The sequence below is a fragment of the Loxodonta africana genome, chromosome 13 (assembly GCF_030014295.1).
Source record: "Loxodonta africana isolate mLoxAfr1 chromosome 13, mLoxAfr1.hap2, whole genome shotgun sequence".
Classification (NCBI taxonomy): Eukaryota; Metazoa; Chordata; class Mammalia; order Proboscidea; family Elephantidae; genus Loxodonta; species Loxodonta africana.
The window spans coordinates 94,457,573-94,481,021 of NC_087354.1; the positions used below are offsets into that span (position 1 = coordinate 94,457,573).

General features: G+C 41.8%; 1 long non-coding RNA gene across 4 annotated transcripts in view; it reads left to right on the top strand.

The window, feature by feature from the left end:
• The first annotated feature begins 571 nt into the window (after positions 1-571).
• The window catches only part of LOC111749280 (uncharacterized), a 101,641-nt gene continuing 78,763 nt past the window's right edge, over positions 572-23,449 (top strand). For 2 of the 4 annotated variants that reach the window (XR_010317459.1, XR_010317458.1), the window contains exons 1-2: positions 599-794; positions 7,862-8,036. This is a non-coding gene — a long non-coding RNA (uncharacterized LOC111749280). Of the gene's footprint in view, positions 795-7,861; positions 8,037-23,449 lie in introns of all 4 variants that reach the window. The other 2 variants (XR_010317457.1, XR_010317456.1) reach the window with 2 other exon arrangements.

Sequence of the window (23,449 nt, forward strand, 5' to 3'; positions counted from 1 at the left end):
CCGCCAGGCTTGCGGGTTCCACCAGGACTAGGGGAAGCCTAAGGCCAAGGAGGGCAAGGCCTAGGGTCTGGACCTGGGAACTGGTTCTGCCATGCGTGATCGCAGCGCTTATGATCGGAAGGAGGGCAGGAAGCATATCGCAAGGTGCCTATGACCCAGAAGGGCGGGAGTTGTGGCCACCCAAGGACTCTGGATCTGCATATGGAGGCCCCCAGGGTGCAATTGCAGGAGCAGAACACAAAGCCACAGAGGGGACAGTGTACCTCGCCAGTGCCCCCCAGGGGCATTGCCCCAAATTTGGGGAGCAGTCCCTCCCCTGGGCTAGGGACTTTGTTTCCTCCACTGTCATCCCTGACTGTGAGCAGACTCTTGTCTACACAGACTAACGAGGAGTTATCAAAATGAGCTCCAAACTCCGGATTTGAGTTAAGGATCATAAATTAACACAGAGAAATACGACTTTAGCAATAAGTGCCTGCTTGAAGCCCAAGTTGCCTGAAAATAAGGAATTTCAGTCTTTCAGCTCTTCTGCTAATGTAGTGACTAAGAACAGGATCTCACTGGAGCTCAAAGATGTGGGGCACTGGGAATACTCTGGGTCTGTCTGCTCACGGCTGATTGCCTCATTCCCAGTTTTATTATACACCTTAGATACAGACCAGAAGAGGAGTTTGGGGCTTGACACCTGACATCTTAACACCAGTTCCTGTTTCTTGAGGAAGGAAGAGGTAAAATAAATCAGCGTTTTCTGTGTCCTTCTCCATCCCCGGAAGTCCTCATGAAGACCCTCTCAGGTAAGGATTCACAGGGAGTGGCTTGGTTTACTATTCAACTTTGTCCTTCAGTAACTTTGTTTATGTTCTGCATGTAAATTATTGTGCATTGACAGAAGCATTCTAATTCTTACGCAGAATGACTAGACCTCCTGCAGAATGACTGTATTGTGCCTCCCTTGGGCACCCCTGTCTGTGCAGCACCCCCCACCCCCAACTGCCCAACCGCCTCTCTCCTGGCATTCTGCTTCTAGAAGCATGTTCTTTTGATGCAGAGATGCAGCACACACAGAATCCCAGCTGGATTACAGACTTGAACCCGAAGATCTTATGCAGAATGACTGTTTATGAACCACTAAGCTTAGTACTAAAGCAGGTACTTACCCCTCAGAGAAGGCCCTGGGGGAGGTTGATACATGCATTCCCCAGCGCTCCTGCTGCTCTGGAAGTGCCTGAAATGCCTCTCTGAGAAAGGCCTTCAGAGTAGGCTCATGGCCCACGTGGGAATTCAGGCCTATTTTTCTGTTAGAACATCTCATTTGGCTCTGAAAATGTTATTATCTAGTTTATTCACCAGGTATGAGTACAGGCATCTCATATTTTCAAAATTAATGCCATCCTTTAATACTAATTTGCCACCAAGAGTATATTCCAAAGTGTTTCCAATAGGCTAGAAAGTCTTTCCAAAGAGGGGAGTCCTGCGCCATGTTGTGCAGTGACAGCAGGGTTGGCATAATATGTTTATCCAGATACCTACCACTTTTTTTTTATTTTTTATTGTGCTTTATTTGAAACTTTACAGAGCAAATTACTTTCTTGTTCAACCATTTATACACAATTGTTTTTGACATTGGTTGCAATCCTCATGATGTGTCAACACTCTCCTATGCTCCAGTTCCCCATTTCCATCCGCCATGATTCCTGTTCCATCCTGCCCTCTTTTCTGTGCTTTTGGGCAGGTTTTGCACATTTGGTCTCATACGCATTATTGAACTGAGAAACACTTTCTTCACGTGTGTTATTGTTTGTTTTATAGACCTGTCTAATCTTTGGCTGAAGGGCGAACTTCAGAAGGTACTTTCGACTTTGTTGCTTTCCATAATTCCTGAAATTCCAAGCCTGCCACCTGAACAACTTCCTTTAGTGTTTCATTTAGAACAAGTCTGGTGGCGATGAATTCTCTTAATCGTCTTTCACCTGAGAATGTCAATATTTTTCCTTTACTCATGAAGGAAATAACAGCCTATAGAACACTGGGTTAATGTTTCTTTTCTTTCAGTATTGAAAAAATGTTGTTTTCACAGCCTTTTGGCCTCCATGGCTTCTGATGATGAATACAGAGTCATTCCAATTGTTTTTCCTGTGTGAAATGAGTTGTTTTCTCTCTAGCTTCTTTGAAGATATTTTCTTGGTCCTTGTTATTCCACAATTGACAGTGAGGCATTTGGGGGTAAAATTATGTGAGTTTAACTTGTTGGAGTTTGCATAGCTTCTTGAATCTGTAAGTTTATGTCTTTCAACAAATTGGGAAAGTGTTGAGCCAATATTTCTTCAAATACTTTTTTCTACACCACATATTTTCTCTACTCCTTATGGAATTCCGATAAATAAATGTTAGATATTTTTGGATTTTTTTGAGGCTCTGTTCATTTTTTTTTCAATATTTGTTCTCTGTTTTCAGATTGGATATTTTCAATTGAACTATTTTCATCTCATTGATCCTTTTGTCTGTCAACAGCATTCTGCTGTAGAGCTGATCTAGTGAATTTTTTATCTCTATTTTTCTATTTTTCCTGTCTAAAATTTTCATTTGTGAATGGTTTCTATGTATTTTTCTATTTTTCTAAGGTGTGCCTGTTACTTCTTTGAGCGTGGTTAAAGTAGCTTTTTAAAGTTTTTGTCTATGATTTTAAGACTATGTCTTACTTCAGTCTTACAGAAAATGTCGATGTTGTTTGTTTTAGGAATCACTTGACCCAGTTGTGTTCAGGCTGCAGGTTCTTTCCCAATTTCTGTATGCTGTGGCTCAGATGTCAGTTCAGATTTTGAAGACTTTGCAGTGATATTTGGATGTAATCTATGGGAGTGTCACTCAGTCTGGGACCTTGTTGGTGTTCTAACCCATAATGCAGTTCTCAAAGGATTGATCTACTTCTTAGGGTCAGAGCAAAGCATATGCAACTGTGGGAGTCGGGGGGGGTATGATAAACAACTTTATGGTATCCCTCTCTTGAGCCACCTGGTCTCTGTCTCTCTGAGGCTCTCTGATGTCTGAGCAGCTACCTTCCTGGTCCACTGGCAAGAATGTTGGGGCTTTAATCTCTTCATTCTGCTGTGCAATGAAGTGCCTGGGTCTGCCTATGAGGCCAAATATTGGTAAGATGGAGAAAATATAACAGAGATTCCTCTACATTATTTGGTCCTTATACACTAAGGTCAGAGAGAAGGCACACTGTTTCTGGTGATACTTCGAAACAGGTATGGAGAAAAAGGCATTAACAGGTCGATAGCTGCATACTAGGTGTTAGGGATTAAATTCTGTCTTCCCAAAATGTATATATCAGCTTGACTAGGCCATGCTTCCCAGTATTGTGCGATTATCCACCATTTTGTCAGGTGATGTGATTTTCCAATGTATTGTACATCCTACCTCTGTGATGTTAATGAGCAAGGATTTGAAGCAGTTATGTTAAGGAGGCAGGGCTCAATCTACAAGATTAAGTTGTGTTTTAAGTCAATCTCTTTTGAGATATAAAAGAGAAAAGAGCAGAGAGACAGGGGGACCTCAGTACCACCAAGAAAGTAGTGTCAGGAGCAGTGCATCCTTTGGACCTAGGATCCCTGTGCTGAGAACCTTCTTGTCCAGGGGAAGATTGGTGACAAAGACCTTCCCCTAGGAGAGACAGAGAGAAAAAGCCTTCCCCTGGAGTTGGCACCCTGAATTTGGACTTATAAAGCCTCCTAGACTGTGAGGGAATAATTTTCTTTGTTAAAGTCATCCATTTGTGGTATTTCTGTTACAGGAGCACTAGATATCTAAGACACTAGGTACCAGGAGATGTACATTTCCCAGCTCTTTCACTCCCAGGGACACTATGACTAAGTAGCCAATGCCATAAATCCATGCAAGCAGACTATTCTGATTACTGCTTTGACTCTACTGTCTGTTATGGTAACCACGCTCACCTTGTCTTTGTTGATTGAGTGCCGCCACTTGGCTGCTACCACCACGGGGTCCAGTCAACTGCATTGTAGTCAGGTGTCTTAATTCAGTTAGGGCAGTTCTCACTGTGGACTCTTACTTACATAAAATAGCAACCACAGAAGTCTTCAATAATGCTGGGGCTTGCTTCACAAATTTGTACCTCACCGCTATGGTAAAAAGAGAGCCCTCTGGGCACTCCGTGTGTGGGTCTGTGGGTCCAGCCTAATAAATCCATTCTAACATGCCAATTTCCCTCAGCCTTTGGTTACCTTCTCCTACATTATACAATGGCAGATCTGCCATTTCCACTTGATTTATTGTAGGCCAGCACTTAATCCATGCTTCAGTAAACCAACCAAATAAACTATGAGATCCTTTTCTAACCTCTGAAGCTGAAACACTGAATGAAGAATCTATGCTTCCTTGGCCTATATCAATAAACTCAGACTAATCCACGTTTATGTTGCTTGCACCGTTATCCCACACCCATAATAGCCATTCCCACACATATTCACCAGGTTTCTGTATGTATGTATGTATTAGAAAAATCAAGCAGTTCTTTTGGAGTTTAGCATACCTTCTCCTGGGTCACACTTCATAGTTCACCTTTTGGGGCTTGTTGGGACTGAAGTCGAGGTATAGGTCTAGAAGCAAAAATGGGCAGTGGCAGTGGGATGTTCAGCCGTGTCTTATAAGGCATCTAAGGTGATGCCCCAGGCAATGCCCCAGATACCACCCCAGGAGATAACTCAAACAAGACACTTCAGGCACAGCTGAGGGTAATCTCATTAGATAGAGGTGGAAGGGATAATTGTTTGACTGGGAAGGGTGCCTTAGCAGGCAAAGTTAGAGAATCTCTTCAGATGGAAGTAAGAGGTCTGGTTCTGTTAGGAAGGTGATTCAACGGAAAATGGAGGTTCATTGTCCCCCGCTTCCTGACTATCTGCCCATATGTCCTCATCCAAAGTTTCAGGATCCCATTTCTTCCCAATCAGTGCCCTCACTTTAACTTCAGACACCATTTGAGGCTGGATATTCAACTGGCGCTTTAATTCAGTCACTCTTATGATAAGAATCTGAGTTTATTTTTGGCAGCATTAGCCTTGTTACTATAAGAAATATGGTTTTCTTTCTGGGCACAAGTGGCAGCTTTCAGATCTTGTATGTGGTGCTTGAGCTTTGAGCCCATTTCTTTCATTCACCAGTGTGGCTCCAAAAGCAGGACCAACCAAGCAGCTTCCTTATTATTCTTATTCTGACAAAATTATAGAAAAGTATCAAATATGTAATCAGGCAGAGCCTTGTCTCTCACAAATATTTTGTCCAGTGGTAGTAGTATTTTCCGTATTTGTATTGTCACCTCACACCATGGATTAGCAATAGCCTGTTTACTTCTGGAGACAGTCATCAGTGCCTTTAAGACTAGCTAGACTTGAGATCAATTCAGAAAACTCATCCTTAAGATTTGGTTCCTCTAGAATCACTGTAGGTACCAAATGTCTTAGCCTGGGGTCTCTAGAGGTGCAAAACTAGTGAAGGGAACATATATATACACACACACATATATATGAGTGTGTGTATATATATGTGTGTGTATGTGTGTATATATATACATATATATGGAAACCCTAGTCGCGTAATGGTTAATAGCTATAGGTGCTAACCAAAAGGTTAGCAGTTCGAATCCACCAGGCGCTCCTTGGGAACTCTGTGGGGCAGTTCTACTCTGTCCTGTAGGGTCACTATGAGTTGGAACCGACTTGACGGCAATGGGTATACACACACACACACACATATATATGCATACATACATATGTTAGTTGTTGTGGCTGTTAGATGCCATCGATCCTGTGTAAAACAGAATGAAACACCGCCTGATCCTGAACTGTCCTCACAATCATTGCTATGTTTGAGCCCATTCTTGCAGCCATTGTGTCAGTTCATGTTGTTGAGCGCCTTCCTCTTTTTTTCTGACCCTCAGCTTTTCCAAGCATGATGAGCCTCTCCTGGGACAGGTCCTTCCTGAAAATATGTCCAAGGCACGTGAGACGAAGTCTTGCCATCCTTGCTTCTAAGGTACATTCTTGGTGTACTTCTTTCAAGATGGATTTGTTTATTCTTCTGGCAGTCCATGGTATATTCAGTATTCTTTGCCAACAGCATATTTTAAATGAATCAGTTCTTCGGTTTTCCGTATTCATTGTCTAACTTGCTCAAGCATGTGAGGTGATAGAAAATATCATGGCTTCGCTCAGGCACACCTTAGTCCTCAAAGTGACATCTTTCCTTCACAACACTTTAAGGAGGTCTTTTGCGATAGATTTGCCCAATGCAATACATTGTTTGAATTCTTGACTGCTGCGTCTGTGGGCATTGATTATGGATTCAAGTTAAATGAATTGCTCGATGACTTCAGTATTTTCTCTATTTATCATGGTGTTGCTTACTGGTCCAGTTGTGAGAATTTTTGTTTTCTTTATGTTGAGGTGTAATCCATACTGAAGGCTGTAGTGGTTGCTCTTCATCAGTAACTGCTTCAAGTCCTCTTTACTTTCAGCAAGCAAGGTCGTATCAGCTGCATATCATAGGTTGTTAGTGAATCTTTCTCCAAAACTGATGCCATGTTCTTCTTCTTACAGACCAGCTTCTCAGATTATTTGCTCAGCATACAGATTGAGTAAGTATGGTGAAAGGATACCGCCATGACCCACAACTTCCTGATTTTAAACCACACAGCATCCCTTGTTGTACTCAAATGACTGCCTCTTGGTCTATGTACATAAAAAAAAAAAAGTACATATTCCGCATGAATACAGTTAAGTGTTTTGGAATTCCCATTCTTTGCTAAGCTATCCGTAATTTGTCATGAGCCACACATTGAGTGTGCTTGTATAGGAAACAAAAATAGGTAAACATCTTACTGATATTCTCTACTTTCAGCCAAGATCCATCAGACATCACAAATGATATCCCACGTTCCATGTCTTCCTCTGAATCCAGCTTGAATTTTTGGTAGTTCCCTGTCTGTGTACTTCTGCAACTGTTTTTAATTATATTCAGCAAAATTTTTCTTGCATGTGATGTTAATGACGTTGCTCGATAATTTCTGCATTGCATTGGAGCACCTCTCTTCCAGTCATTTGGTCAGGTAGCTGTCTTCCAAATATATTGGAATAGACAAGTGAACGCCTCCAGCACTGCATCCATGTGTTGAAACATCTCATTTGGTACTCCAACAATTCCTGGAGCCATGTTTTTTGCCAGTGCCTTCAGTGCAGCTTGGAGTTCTTCCTTCTGTACCATTAGCTCTTGATCATCTGCTACCTCCTGAAATGGTTGAACATTGACCAGTTCTTTTTGGTGTATTGAGTCTGTGTATTCCTTCCGTCTTCTTTTGATGTTTCCTGTGTTGTTCAATATTTTGCCCATAGAATCCTTGAGTATTACACCTAGAGGCTTGAATATTTCCTTCAGTTCTTTCAGCTTGAGAAATGCCAGGTGTTTTCTTCCCTTTTGGTTTTCTAACTCCAGATCTGTTCACATTATTATTATCATACTTTGTCTTCTCCAGCTTCCCTTTCAGGTACTCTACTGAGCTTTTTTACTTTATTATTCCTTCCATTCTCTTTAGCTACTGTACATTCAAGAGCAAGATTCAGAGTCTCTTGTGACATCCTCTTTGGTCTTCTCTTTCTTTCCTGTCTTTCTAATGACTTTTTGTTTTTTTTCATATATGATGTCCTTGCTATCATCCCACAACTAATCTGGTCTTCGATCATTAGTGTGCAGTGCATCAAATCTATTCTTGAGATGGTCTCTAAATTCAGGTTTGATATACTCAAGGGCATACTTTGACTCATGGACTTGTTTTAAATTTCTTCAGCTTCAACTTGAACGTGAATATGAGCAGCTGATCATCTGTTCTGCAGTCAGCCCCTGGCCAGATTCTGACTCATGATATTGACCTTCTCCATCATCACCTTCCACAAATTTGATTCCTGTCTTTTCTGCCTGGAATGGTTCACGAGTATAGTCACCGTTTATGTTCCTGACGAAAGGTATGTGCAATGAATAAGTCATTGGTCTTGCCAAATTCTATCATGTGAGCTTCAGTGTCATTTCTATCATCAATACCTTATTTTCCAACTGCTGATTTGTCTGCTTTGTTTTCAACTTCGCAATTATCAGTACATCTTGACTGATGAATGCATCACGTTTGATCAGTTTCAAACTGCGGAACTTGGTAAAAACCTTCAACTTCTTCATCTTTCACATTCATGATTTGTGTGTAAATTTGAATAATAGTCTTATTAACTGGTCTTCCTGGTAGGCCTGTGGATATTATCCTATTGCTTGTAGTGTTGTACTTCAGAACAGATCTTGAAATGTTCTTTGTAGCGATGAATATGATGCCATTCTCTTCAGTATCTCAATCCTGGCATAGTAGAACATACCATTGTCTAGTTTAAAATGTCCAAAACCAAGCTATTTCAGCTCACTAATGCCTAGGATTATTGACCTTTATGCATTCCATTTCATTTTTGATGACTTCCAATTTCCCTAGATTCATACTTCCTTCATTCCACATTCTGATTATTAATGGATATTTGCGTCAGTTTCTTCTCATTTTGAGTTGTGCCCCATCAGCAAATGTCATTAAAGTGGGATCTACTTTGAGGAGGTAGCTCTTCCCCACTCGTATTTTGAGTGCCTTCCAACCTAAGGGGTTATCCTCTGTCATTCAGTCAGACAGTGTTCCAGTACTATTCGTAAGATTTCACTGGCCAGCTTTTTTTTAGAAATAGATCACTAGGTCCTTTTTCCTAGTCTGTCTAAATCCAGAGCTCCACTCAAACCTGTCTACCATGGGTGAACCTGGTGGTATTTGAAATACCGGTGGCATAGCTTCCAACATCACAGCAACATGCAAGCCACCACAGTACAACAAACTGACAGAAGAGTGGTGGGAGTTAAAAATTAGAAGAACCAAAAAGAGTGCTTCTTCCATGTCTGCTGATTTAGAGGAACCATGAGGAATTGTCAAGTGAAGAGTGATTCAGAGAAAAACATGGGTAGAGTGTGACCTAATTTCCATAAAAACAAACAAATGAATGTCCTTACGTGTGTCCTGGCAAAAAGAAGTGTGTAAAAGGGTACATATGTATCTTTGGACACTGGACACTTTGGGGGAGCAGGTACAATATACTTATGTGGGGATGGCTCTTATTATAACTTCTATATACAAATCTCTATTGTTAAATGTGTTATAAGAATGTAAAACCTTTTAAAGTTTAGTAACATCATACGTGTATGTGTGTGTATTTGAAACTTTTTTTTTTTTTGACTATTTTATATATGTGTTTTTTAGTTATCTAGTGTGGCTATAGCAGAGATATCACAAGTGGATGGCTTTAACAAACAGAAACTTATTCTCTCACAGTTTAAGAAGCAAGAAGTTTGAAGTCAGGGCACCAGCTCTAGGAGAAACCTTTCTGTATTTGTGGCTCTGGGAGAAGGTCCTTGTCATCTATCTTCCCCTGGCCTAGGAAATTCTCAGCGCGTGGACGCTGGGTCAAAAAGACGTGCTCCACTCCAGGCACTTCTTCCTTGGTGGTATGAGGTCCCTCTCATTTCTGCTCACTTTTCTCTTTGTACGTCAAAAGAGACTGACTCAAGACTCACCCTAATCCTGTAGATTGTGTCCTCCCTCATTAACCTAACTGCCTCTAATCCCGCCTCGTTAACATCACAGAGGTTAGAATTTACAACACATAAGTAATCACATCAGATCACAAAATGCAGGACAGCCACACAATACTGGGAATCATGGTCTGGCCAGGTTGGCACACATTTTGGGGGACACTATTCAATCCATAACAATAGAGAAAACACTGTCTTCAATGCCAGATTCAGAGACTTTTATCCATCTATGAAGGGCAAACACAGAAATTGAACAAAATTCAGACCAGCGAATTATTGCTTGCTCTTGTAACTAATGACTTCTTCTGGTCTCTATACCTGGAAATGGCCAAAAAGAATTCTGTGAGGATTAATTCAGTCATTGCTCAAACATCTACTGCATGTACATGTCTACAGGTAAGGAAGAATGCTGGACACGGTACGTGATTCATTAAGTAACACGGGGACCATTAGACTATTGTTCTCCTTCTCTGATATGCCACTATCACCTTCTCCCCTTGTTGCTCTCCTGAAAAACCCACGTTTGTATATTCTAGGCTTCTTTCCAGGATTGAATTTGCAGGAAGTTAAAGATATATCTTTGAAAGATAAAGAAGACTTTGGCCACATTGTCTTTAGACAGTCGAACTTCGCAGCCAACCTCTGTGCAGGATGGGAATTCACAATCCCTCCTACACAGTACCTCTGAGCAGGACGGGATTTCTGTTTCATTGTCAGGAGAAGGTGGAATTCACCCCTCTTCAGAAAACTTACTTTCCTTTGCCTCAAACTGTCCTACTCAGGATCTGTCACGGTCACTCTGAGAAATTCACATGGGCAGCCTGTATGGAAGTGCCCATCCTAGAGGCCCTGCCCTCCCTTCCTTGCTCCATAGGGCTTCCTCTGACACTTGGGGTCTCATCTCCCAGGGAGAACACACCTCTGGCACTTCCAGGGATTCCCAGGCCCTGGGATACTGTGGATGGGACTTGGAACTCAATCTGTTTCTTCCCATCCTCACCTTTGGTTATCTGTGTTCTGTCTTCACCAGATTTAGGAGGCCTTGTCTTCTCTTTGCTCGTTTCATCTCAGTCAGGCTTTTCTATTCCAATTCTCTGATCTCAGAACAGATTAGGTTAGACCACAGAAAAGAGAAAGACCAAGCAAACATCACTGATCTGTGCAGAAGCTGCTGGGAAGGGATTCGATTCTCATTGGTTTAGGGTTTTAAGCCCACTGCTCACCGGCAGGCAGGCTCCCCCCAGAGTCTGGCTTCTGTCTGGTACCTTGTACTACAAAGAACTCAGTGACCAGCCCACCTTGACAATCACACCTCCCTTAGAGCTATCTTTGCAGAGGCTCTTTCTCAGACTTCCATGTCCCACTGAAATCCCATTTCTCTTTCCTTACAAACATTGTGCTCATTCTCAGGGCCCTGAGACCTCATCTGCAGGTGAGTCTTGTCCTCTTCTCTCCTTGGCCGGGGGAGCTTTTGAGTGGACCTCATGTCTTTGGACAGCTATCCTGGGGCTTCTTCCACCCTGGTGCTCTAGGGCTGGATCTCTCCATGTACTAGAGGGGGCGTGGAAGGGGCACAAGGCTAAAAGAGTGGATCTTCCAGGTGAAGGGGGTTTAAGAAGCCTGAATGAAGTTCTTCCCTGAAGGGTGCATATTTTGCAGTCCAGACATCCTGCTTCTCTCAGTCTAAGAGTCCTAGCACGCCTTCAGGTGCTTTCTCCTTTGACCTTGAGGCCATGCCTGCACCCTCTGCAGCCAGGTCTCCCACATGTGTAGCAGCACCAGTAGGTGTGGTAGCCTCTTCAGCCCCTGTCTCCTGCTCCAGATGCTCCTGCAGGTGCCTGGCTCTTCTTGCCAGGACTCCAGGATGCTGACCAGGAACTCAGTGTTGGTTAGACTGAGGGCAGACCTGATGGCACTCACTTTCTTCAAAAACTCAGCCCCAAGACCAGGGGCCTTTTGCCGACAGGGGTGTGAGATGTTTTGGTCTGGTCTGCCAGACCATGGCTAACCCCTTGACCTTACACACTTGGGTAAAATACTCGTACTTGACCTATTGATCTCTGGAGTAATTTGATGAGTGAGAATTCTGCCTAGTGGAAGCTGATGAAAAAGACCTCGCTGATACTTGGGGCATCTTCCTGGGCTTGGAACTTGGGCTTTTTGTTCTCTTGTTCTACCCTGAGTGACACTTTCCTCTTGGGTTGAGACTTGCAATAATGGAGAGTTAATTTACATGAGCCCTCTGGGCTCTGGTTTCTCAACTGTGACCTAAGTCTCTGGTCTCAGGGATCCCTGGAGACCTGTCCATCACCACCACCCTCCACCTCCACAGTCCCCATGGTTTCTTTCTTCTTCCCCAGACACCGACCATACTTTAGGGAATTTACTCTGGGCAATAAAGTCTCCTCCAGAAAATTTCAGTGATGGTACTACCTTATAGCAAAAGTCTATCGTTTTTCAAAAAATTATAATACGTTGATTTAAAAAAAAAAAAAAAAACTCCCAGTTTTCTTTTAGTAGATTCCAATTCATAGCAACCCTATAGGACAGAGTAGAACTCCCCATAGGGTTTCCAAGGAGCAGCTCGTGGATTCCAACTGCCAAACCTTTTAGTTCGCAGCCAAACATTTATCCAGTGATAGTTTATAATATAAACAGAGGATCGCCACATTAAAAAAAAAAATTTTTTTTTTTTTTTGCATTTGTTGGATGGAAGTGAATTTGCTCCTGTGGAGTATGGAAATTACCTCATCCTCTGCACCTTCATGATAATACATGGTTTCTCTAAAAGCTGTTTTCTATGAAAGTTATTTTTTTTAGTAAATTTAGAGTGTAAACATTGAAACAGGAGAATCGGTCTCCTCTTTGTAACTTGTTTTCATCCTCCTTTTAAGGGAAGGATTTTCATAGAAGGAATTATACTTACAGAGACAGCGTAATTTGTACTTTTCTGTGTAATTTAAAACTTCTCCTCGTACCCTTAACTAGCCTACACCAGGAGATTAAAATTGCCTTTCTCTGAACAGAAGCCCATTACCATGTCCTTCAGGGTGAGGCAGAAACAGATGTCCATATTTGAGAGTCTGATGGCACAAACCTTAGTAGCCAAATCACAACCATGCCTCCTGTGGGGGGTGGCGGGGCTTGTATATGTCAGCATAAGGGTCAGTATTTTTCTGAGTTTGAGGGAAGGATTGGTGAGTTAAGGAAGAAAGAGAAGGAGTTTGGGAGGGGAGTGTAAGCTCCAGTGACAGACAGAAGATGGGGTGGGGGATCTCTCAAAGGGTATTAGAGGCCAGTCAGAAAACCAGGAAGCAGCAGGAAGCAGGGCCAGTGGAGGGCAGCACTGGGTGGAGGAGGACAGCAGAGGTAATAGTAGTGGGGAGGGCAACAAAACTGGCCTGAAAAGAGTGATAAATGACTGATCCTAGATGAAGCTCAGGTTAAGAAAAGTAGGAAAATAAAAAATTCTATCCTGTAGCCATCTTTGTGGTTAGGGGTTGTTAGGCTCTTGAGGGAGGTGGGCAGGAGACACAGGAGGGGAAGGGGAGTTCCTGGATCTAGGGAGGAGTCTACAGCCCTTCTTCTGCCCTTAATGATGTGGGTTCTGGGCTCTTCAACCTACCACTCCCAGAACCTCCTGAGAAATTTCCTTAGTTCTTCACATGGTATATTAATTCTATCTCATTAGAAAATATAATAATTAAGTAGGCTTCTTGCTACCCACCCTTTCCACCATCCTATACTCTCTGCCCCAGTTGCCCACTGGCTTCCTTCCTTTCCACCATGTTCAGATCCAGAACAGTAGAGTGCCTTGTCTGCAGCTATTCTGGAAAGCTCTCAAACTTACAATTGAATTCTTTTGTTTCATCCCTCATTTATTCCTACATTTCTTATTGACAAAATAAACTTTGGTTAATTATCTACTAAATGACAGAAAGTGCTTTCTCAGAAGAATCTTCCTTATGACCTTATCCATTTGTTCCAAATCCTTCATCTTGTCCTACCATGGCTCTCTTTTCTGGTGGAAGTCAGACCTTTTGTTCTGTAGCACTCATCAGTCTGGGACAACTTTTCCTCACCTTTATCTAGAGTCTTAGAGAAAGGCCTTTTCCTCGTGTGTCACTGTTTCATCCTGCTTGGGTGAAGATGTCCAAACATAATGGTCTTCTGAAGGACTTTTATCCCTTCTCCCATCAGGAACCTTTGATAACCTGGGGACTCTGGCTTGCTCCTGAATTTCCTTGATTCAGTAGCTACAGTTTCTCTCCCACAAGACCTGAGGTTGGCACCCTTTTCAAAAAGCAGCTGAGATCTGAGTTAGCACCAAGGCTTCCGTAATCCTGTGTGACATCATTGCTGACAGTGCTGAGTTCCATGGGCCCAGTTTGAAGCTAAACACGGCAACCAGAAAAACATGAAACTGTCAGGTAGGCGCTTGAGAAGTGCTAGTGCCAATGTGGAAAGAAGGAGATTAGATACTAAAAATGAATTGAAACTTTTCTGTGCCGTGTAAGGGGTTACTATCCCCTGGTGGGTAAAGAGAGCACAGGGAATGATATCAGTATCATGGACAGCTGCTTTCTCCCAGTCCTCTCATTTGACTCTGTTGGAATCATGTCTCTCCAGCTCTGGTTATAAAATGTTCACTCTGAGCCCTTCAGGTCTCCTTAGCCTCTGAGGCTTCACACAGGCTCTGCTCTCTGACTAGGAGATGTTCTCTCCCTTCCCGTCTGCTGGCCTACTCTCCCTGGTGAAGCGTGGAGGTGAAGAAAACTGACCCCACTGGAACAGATTAGGCTTATGACTTACCAAAAAGCCCTAAGACTCAGGCGTTTTGTGGTCAGCCAGAATGGGAAGTTTGGGAGTTGACTTGGGGAAAGCCCATGACAGACTCTGCTTTTGTTTAGGAGGCCATTTAGAAGAGAAACCAGCAAATGGGGACAGCATTTGAGGAGGAAATTAAGAAGGTTGGGGTGGTGATGAGGAAGGAGCAGACTTCTCCAAGGAAAATAAAAGTTTCAACATGGGGATGGTAGGGGCTTGTTTTGTGTGACCCCAAAGGACAGAAGAGGCAGGAATGGTAGGGAAACAATAGAACAAAAGATAATCCGTGCCTCTTCACAAATGTAACAAATGCCCCAGTGTTTTCACCCTGTTTCCTCAGACTTTTCTCATCAAGCCATCCTTCCCCTTTTACTGAAGCCTTTGGAAAATACCTGGGGCTTCCTGGATGCTCGGCCTTTTTTCACCCCTTAATTATTCAGTCATATTCCCAACTTGGTTCAGGCATCACTTCCTGGTTGTAGTCTTCCCTGAATCTTCTCCTGGTAGATGAGTCCACTTCTTGCTCTGTACTCCATTGTACCTAGGAGACCCTTTACCACAGCATAAAACACAATTGTATTTACTACACATTCTTCCCCTCTCTGTGCCCATGCCTTCTATGAGACTCCAGAGCACCTTTCATTAGCAGTAGGAGTCTTCTCCTACCTGTTGAAGGCCTACCTTATGGTTGCTTCAGCCTTTAAGATAGTAGCAGAGATGATAGAAGGAGAGAACTGAAAAGATTTTACATTCAGTATTGCCCTTTTGTTGCTCTTAAACCCTGAGAACCTGTGGAAATGACCCTAGGCCAGCCTGCTGAATGATGAGGGACCATTGGAAAGAGGATGCAAACTGGCTCGCAGGTGACCTGGAAGCAAATTGTAGACACATGAGTAAGCCCTGCTGCGAGCCACTGTGGCTGGCCCAGATCAGAAGAACCCCAAATTGACAACCTGCAAAATTGTGAGCTTAGTAAATGGTTGTTTTTTTAAGACACTACCTTTTGGAGTCATTTCTTACACAGCAATACGTGACTGATACACCTGTTAACTTGGCCGTTTCTCTCACCAGGCAGTGAGGCAACTTCTCTAAGTCATTTCATCACCAAGAGCATCTGGCCTAGGGTCTGACATGTAGCTGTTAATACAGGAAATCTTTGTTGACTTAATGCATGAATGAGTAAAACGAATTGTAAGTGCGAGTCTGCACAAAATCATGTATGATAAAAAGCATGATTTTTTAAAAAATAAAATGAATTGAGGCTCAGAACTACTTGCTTACAAAATTGAGGGGAGTTTTTAACCTCATTTACTTTTAGCGTACTCCCTCCTCCAGATATGCAATAATTCCCAGGGTCTAATGAAGGACCAGTGCTTGGAGAAGACCTTCAACACACCCGTTGCCTCAGCCTATGTGGGTGATCTCTCTAGAAGCATTCGTTCTGCTGTTTCGATTCTCAGCTGGAGCATGAGAACGTTGGTGGGGCTGTCATCAGCATAACAGGGTTTGTCTACTTATGTGCCTGCATCAGCCTTTGAGGTAATATAGCCTGATCCAGGGCACTATCAAGAAGGAGGTCCTACCCCTTCCCAATGTCTGGAACCCTACTATCTGACTGTCACTCTTCCCCTGGGCTCCAGTCCACTCAGTCTGATCACCACAGCGAGCTGAGGCTTTTACCACAGACTCTTCAGAGTCTTGAAGTTTCAGGGCTTCAACACTGTGAGTCCAGCTATCTCCTTGAAATGAGGTAGGGAAGGAGGAAAAATGTAGGAAGATTTTATTTTCCATTTCATGTTACAATAAAATTTCTTGCCATGCATTTTCAAAGGGTCCTGCCTAACAATTCCCTCTGTTCTCTTACAAGATGTGGGACAATGAAGAGTGAATGTTTGTGTCATAATCTGCAGAAGGATGCAAAGTGCACATGGGTTCCATTCCCCCGATGCTCACACTAGAGTACCCCACCCACGTGGAAATCTCTGCAGGTGTTACTGAGTCCCTCACACATCCACAGTGAACAGCTTTCAGATTCTTATAAGAGGAAATTGTGTCCTAACACCAGCTGCTCCGTGGAAACCCAACGGGGCAGTTCTACTCTGTCCTATAGGGTCTCTGAGTCAGAATTGACTCGATGGCTACGGGTTTGGTATTTTCTTTCAGGCGGGTGGTGGGAGTTTGATGTCAGCTCCATAATCGTGTTATTAAAAAATAATGACAGGGTAGCAGGTGAAAGCAACAAAACCAAACTGAAATGAAATGGCTTTTTCACATTTATTGGCCCCACAGAGTTCCTTCGAGGTGTTTACTTTTCACTAGATTTGGAGAAATCTTTGTGAGAGAGACACAGCTTGAGATAGCTCCAAAATTACATGTTTCCCTCCTTAATGTTAGGTTACATTAAGAGCTGGTTGGCTGGTTTATCATCTGCCTGCTTCACAAAAATAGAAGGCCCATGCAGGCAGGAACTTGTCTGTTGTGTTCGTCAGAGCATCGTGGTACCTGGCACCTAAGAAGTGCTAAAAAAATGATTTGAGTGAATGTGGGTGGGTTTTTATAAAAAACATTGTTGCTGTCTTTAGTTAAATAGTGAAAACAGGGATAAGGAAAATGGAGACAATTACTTGGTATAATTTAGAGTTACATAAGATGAGAATAGAACTTGAATAATGAAGAGATAAAAAAAATAAGCTGTACGGATGGAATGTACCCCCTTCCCTTTGCTTTGGAGGGAGACATTTTAAAATTGGACTGTTTTTTCCCTACTGATTTATAGGTTCTATATGTTAATTGAAAAGTTAGTCTTTTAGGAATCACAAATATTTCTATTGAGATACAATTCACCTGCCGTAACACTGCCTTTGAAAATATGCACAATACCGTGGCTTTTAGTATATGGGCAGACTTGGCACAACAGTCACCACTGTCTAGCTTCAGAATATTTTCAGTGCCCCGTAAATAAAGGCCCTTGTTAATAAAGGCGTATTAACAGTCATCCTCATTACTCCTTTCCTCCAAGCCGTAGCAACCACTAATCTACTTTTGTCTGTGTTGGTTTGTCTGTTCTGGACATTTCATGTAAATGGAATCATACACGATGCTGTCATTTGTGTTTGGCTTCTTTCATTTAGCGTAATATTCTCAAGGTTCGTCCATATTGTGGCGTGTATCAGTACTTGGTGCCTTTTGTGGTTCCAGTCTATGAATATACCACATCCTGTCTATCAGGTTATGACATTTGGGTTCTCTCCACATTTTGGCTGTTATGAATAACACTACTAGGAATCCTCTGTGTGAGTTTGTATGTGAACATGCTTTTGATTCTCCGGGGTACAGACCTAGGAGTGCAATTGCAGTGTTGTATGGGAATTCTATGTTTAACTTTCTGCAGAATTGCCAAACCATTTTCCAAAACAATTGGATCATTTTACATTTCCACCAGCAGTATTCCAGCTTCTCCACATCGTCACTGACACTCGTTGTCCATCCTGTTGAGTTTAGCTGTCTTACTGGTTTTGAAATAGTAGTGCACTTTAGATTTGCATTTCCCTGATGTCTAATGAGGTTATGCTTCTTTTCATGTGCTTGTTGACAGTTTCTATATCTGCTTTCGAGAAATCTCTATTCAAATCCTTAGCCTGCAAACTTTTTTTCAGCTTTTTGCCTGTATTTTTACTCCCTTCATATACTTTTTGATATACCAAAGATCTATAGATCTTAACAGTTTTAGCCTTCATATTTTGGGATTTTTAAAAAGTCTTTCTCTTTTATCAATAAAAAGAAAATAAAAACTTCTAAAATTTTTATGGTTGCATATTTTAATTTTAAATATTCAATCCATCTGGAATTTTGTTTTGTTTTTTTTTTTAAGGTATGAGAAAAAGGATGAAAACATTTTTACAGGTGGTCTGAGTGATTACCAAATTGCTACAAACACTCCTTTTCCCATGACCCATATCTTAACTGCATTTTCCCATAGTCCGTACAGAGAAGCCTTTTTACAAAGGGAGGCCACCATTCCCAGCCATTTCATTTTAAGGTTTGTTTTGTGCAATTAAATCCCTTGTGTATCTTATCTACACACCTTTTCTTTTAAGCTAATACAACTTTTGTGTGAATAGGACCTTGGCGAGTGTAAGATGGGCTTGAATTTCATAACTGGTTCCGTGTGGTGCAGCCCAGCAGACGGACAGACAGAAGCAGGGGCTGCAGAGGCGACAGAAGCTATGAGAACAGGAGCCTCTAGAGATTTGCTGTGGAATTTCACATAAAGCTCTAGACTTTTCTGTGTAAACTTATCATCATATATGGACATCACCTTAGAACAGACAGAGAATAATGCTTTAAAAGTTAGACATTCCTAGGGAAGGTGTTCATTCCTTAGCGGATGCTGAGAAGTGTATGTGTTTTGGTGAAGATATGTACCCATTTCTACTCGGTATGTATCTAGAAGAAGAATTGCTGAGTCCTAGGATATATGTATGTTCACAGCTTTTGTAGATACGGACAAAACATTTTAAACTGGTTGTACCAAATTACACTTCCACTAGCGGTAGATTAGAGCTCCAGTTACTCCACGTTATACCCAATAGTTGGTATTTTCCATCTTTTCCATTTTAGCCATTCTGGCATGTAGGGGATAGTATCACATTGTGGCTTTTTATTAGAATTTCTCTGATAACCTGTGAAGTTTTGTCACTTTTCATATGTTTCTTGGCCATATAGAAATCTTTTATACACTGTTCAAGTATTTGCTCATTTTTCTATCGAACTGTCTGCTTCCTTTTTCCTTTTTGGATTGTTCTTTATGTGTTCTAGAACCAAGTCAGTATTAGGATATATGTATTGCAAATAACTTCTGCTACCACATGAATTCACCCTTGTGGCTTGTCGTGAACTTTCAGATTCAAAAACCCATCTTTTACAAAAACAAGCAAATGTGTAGACATAAAAGTTTATTAGGGTTTCCAGGGGCAGGAGGGAGGAAATAACAGGAGTGTTCCTGCATATGGAGACTGAGTTCTGGTTAACAGTGGTGGAAAGTCACATTGATTAAGGGCAGGGTTGCACAGCCAATTAATGGTAATTACTGTCAGTTGTTCGGTCACCAAAGGTTGTGTGGTATGTTTACAACAACAACGATGAGCAGCTGCTGAGGCAACATAATAGTACTCAGCGGATGAGGCGTATTCTTTTATTATACTTTTCTCTATTTTCTAATTTGTTTTTATAACATTCTACTGTTCAAATTAATAAAATGTTTGCATGATGAAAGTGGATAACAAGGTCTGTCCCACCCATTACATCCTTCTGAGTTTTAAATGAGAGACTACATGCCATCAGCAGAGGCTCAGCCTTAGTTGGCACTCCAGAAATACTTCATTTCTCCCACTCTTCTGGCTCACTGTCTTCTCCCCTGGTTTATTTGCTCTTCTCTTTAGAGCTGGAAGCATGTGACCACCAGGCTTCCCGACACCATCATTCTGCTTTCCATACCAATGTTATTGTAGTCTTGGGTTCCTGGGCAGCTTCTCCGCAGGTTTAATTCTTTCACTTCTGTTCATTTATTGTTTAAATATATTCCTTTAATTTTGTCCTGCTTATAGAAGTATATTCTAGTCATTGAAAATTTGGAGACTACCCTAACACACATGGGAACACCATGAGGAAGAATAGACTCCACGGCAATGGGTTTTATATGTGTGTCACACACATTTATGTATATTCACATAAATATTATATCCTGCTCCTTTCACTCAATATTAGCCTTTTCCATGATAAAGTTTTGTTTATTTTACAGACAACATCAAATTGTTTTATTATATTCTGCTGTGTGCAAGGAGTATATAATTTTAGCAATTTGAGTATAGTTGAAATATTAAATGTGCATGTTTCTAGTAATCTTCAACCTATACTTAAATCTTTTAACAAAGATCTTTGCTATTGAACCTTTTTATTGAATTGTTATTCAGCATTCTTTAACGCTAAGAGATAGTCTCAGGATCAACTCAGATCATATTTTCTCCCTCTTACACACGAAGGCCCTTAAAGTATTCAAAGATTGTCGTTGTTGTTGTTAGGTGCCATCGAGTCGGTTCTGACTCATAGGGACCCTATGCACAACAGAACGAAACACTGCCTGATCCTGCGCCATCCTTACAATCGTTGTTATGCTTGAGCTCATTGTTGCAGCCACTGTGTCAATCCACCTCATTGAGGGTCACCCTCTTTTCCGCTGACCTGGTACTCTGCCAAGCATGATGTCCTTCTCCAGGGACTGATCCCTCCTGACAACATATCCAAAGTATGTTAAGATGCAGTCTCGCCATCCTTGCCTCTAAGGAGCATTCTGGCCGCACGTTTTCCAAAACAGATGTGTTCGTTCTTTTGGCAGTCCATGGTATATTCAATATTCTTTGCCAACATCACAATTCAAAGGCGTCAACTCTTCTTCCATCTTCCTTATTCATTGTCCAGCTTTCACATGCATATGATGTGATTGAAAATAGCATGGCTTGGGCCAGGCGCACCTTAGTCTTCAGGGTGAGATCTTTGCTCTTCAACACTTTGAAGAGGTCTTTTGCAGCAGATTTGCCCAATGCAATGTGTCTTTTGATTTCTTGACTGCTGCTTCCATGGCTGTTGATTGTGGATCCAAGTAAAATGAAATCCTTGACAACTTCAGTCTTTTCTCCATTTCTCATGATCTTGCACATTGGTCCAGTTGTGAGGATTTTTGTTTTCTTTATGTTGAGGTGTAATCCATACTGGAGGCTGTGGTCTTTGATCTTCATTAGTAAGTGCTTCAAGTCCTCTTCACTTTCAGCAAGCAGGGCTGTGTCATCTGCATAATGAAGGTTGTTAATGAGTCTTCCTCCCATCCTGATGCCCCGTTCTTCTTCATATAGTCCAGCTTCTCGTATTATTTGTTCAGCATACAGATTAAATAGGTATGGTGAAAGAACACAACCCTGACGCACACCTTTCCTGACTTTAAACCAATCAGTATCCCCTTGTTCCGTCTGAACAACTGCCTCTTAATCTATGTAAAGGTTCCTCATGAGCACAATTAAGTGTTCTGGAATTCCCATTCTTCCCAGTGTTATCCATAGTTTGTTATGATCCACACAGTCGAATGCCTTTGCATAGTCAATAAAACACAGGTAAACATCCTTGTGGTATTCTCTGCTTTCAGCCAGGATCCATCTGACATCAGCAAGGATATCCCTGATTGCACGTCCTCTTCTGAAACCGGCCTGAATTTCTGGTAGTACCCTGTTGATATACTGCTGCAGCCGTTTTTGAAAGATCTACGGCAAAATTTTGCTTGCATGTGATATTAATGATATTGTTCTGTAATTTCCACATTCGTTTGGATCACCATTCTTGGAAATAGGCATAAATATGGATCTCTTCCAGTTTGTTGGCCAGGAAGCTGTCTTCCATATTTCCTGGCATAGACGAGTGAGCATCTCCAGCGCTGCATCTGTTTGCTGAAACATCTCTATTGATACTCCATCAATTCCTGGAGCCTTGTTTTTCGCCAATGCCTTCAGAGCAGCTTGGACTTCTTCCTTCAGTACCATTGGTTCCTGATCATAGGCCACCTCTTGAAATGGTTGAATATTGACCAATTCTTTTTGGTATAATAATTCTGTGTATTCCTTCCATCTTCTTTTGATGCTTCCTGCGTCGTTTAATATTTTCCCCATGGAATCCTTCACTTTCGAAACACGAGGCTTGATTTTTTTTTTCAGTTCTTTTAGTTTGAGAAGCACCGAACGTGTTCTTCCCTTTTGGTTTTCCATCTCCAGCTCTTTGCACATGTCATTATAATACTTTACTTTGTCTTCTTGAGAGGCCCTTTGAAATCTTCAGTTCTTTTACTTCATCAATTCTTCCTTTTGCTTTAGCTGCTCGACGTTCGAGAGCAAGTTTCAGAGTCTCCTCTGACATCCATCTTGGTCTTTTCTTTCTTTCCTGTCTTTGCAGTGACCTCTTGCTTTCTTCATGGATGATGTCCTTGATGTCCTTCGAAAACTTGTCTTCGGTCACTAGTGTTCAATGTGTGAAATTTATTCTTGAGATGGTCTCTAAATTCAGGTGGGATGTTTTTGCTCTCGTGGACTTGCTCTCATTTTCTTCAATTTCAGCTTGCACTTGAATATGAGCAATTGATGGTCTATTCCACAGTCGGCCCCTGGCCGTGTTGTGACTGATAATATTGAGCTTTTCCATCGTCTGTTTCCACAGATGTAGTCAATTTGATTTCTATGTGTTCCATCTGGCGAGGTCCATGTGTATAGTCACCGTTTATGTTGGTGAAAGAAGGTATTTGCAACGAAGAAGTCGTTGGTCTTGCAAAATTCTGTCATTTGATCTGCGGCATCGTTTCTATTACCAAGGCCATATTCTCCAACTACTAATCCTTCTTTGGTTCCAACTTTTGCATTCCAATAGCCAGTAATTATCAATGCATCTCGATAGCACATTCGATCAATTTCGGACTGCAGCAGCTGAAAAAAATCTTCTATTTCTTCATCTTTGGCCCTGGTGGTTGCTGTGTAAATTTGAATAATAGTCGTATTAACTGGTCTTCCTTGTAGGAGTATGGTTATTATCCTACCATTAACAGCGTTGTATTTCATGATAGATCTTGAAATGTTCTTTTTGACGATGAATGCAACATCATTCCTCCTCGAGTTGTCATTCCCAGCATAGAAGACAATATGATTGTCTGATTCAAAATGGCCAATACCAGCCCATTTCAGCTCACTAATGCCTAGGATATCGATGTTTGTGCATTCCGTTTCATTTTTGATGATTTCCAATTTTCCAAGATTCATACTTCCTACATTCCAGGTTCCGATTATTAAATCGATGTTTGCAGCTGTTTCTTCTCATTTTGAGAAGTGCCATATCAGCAGATGAAGGTCCCGAAAGC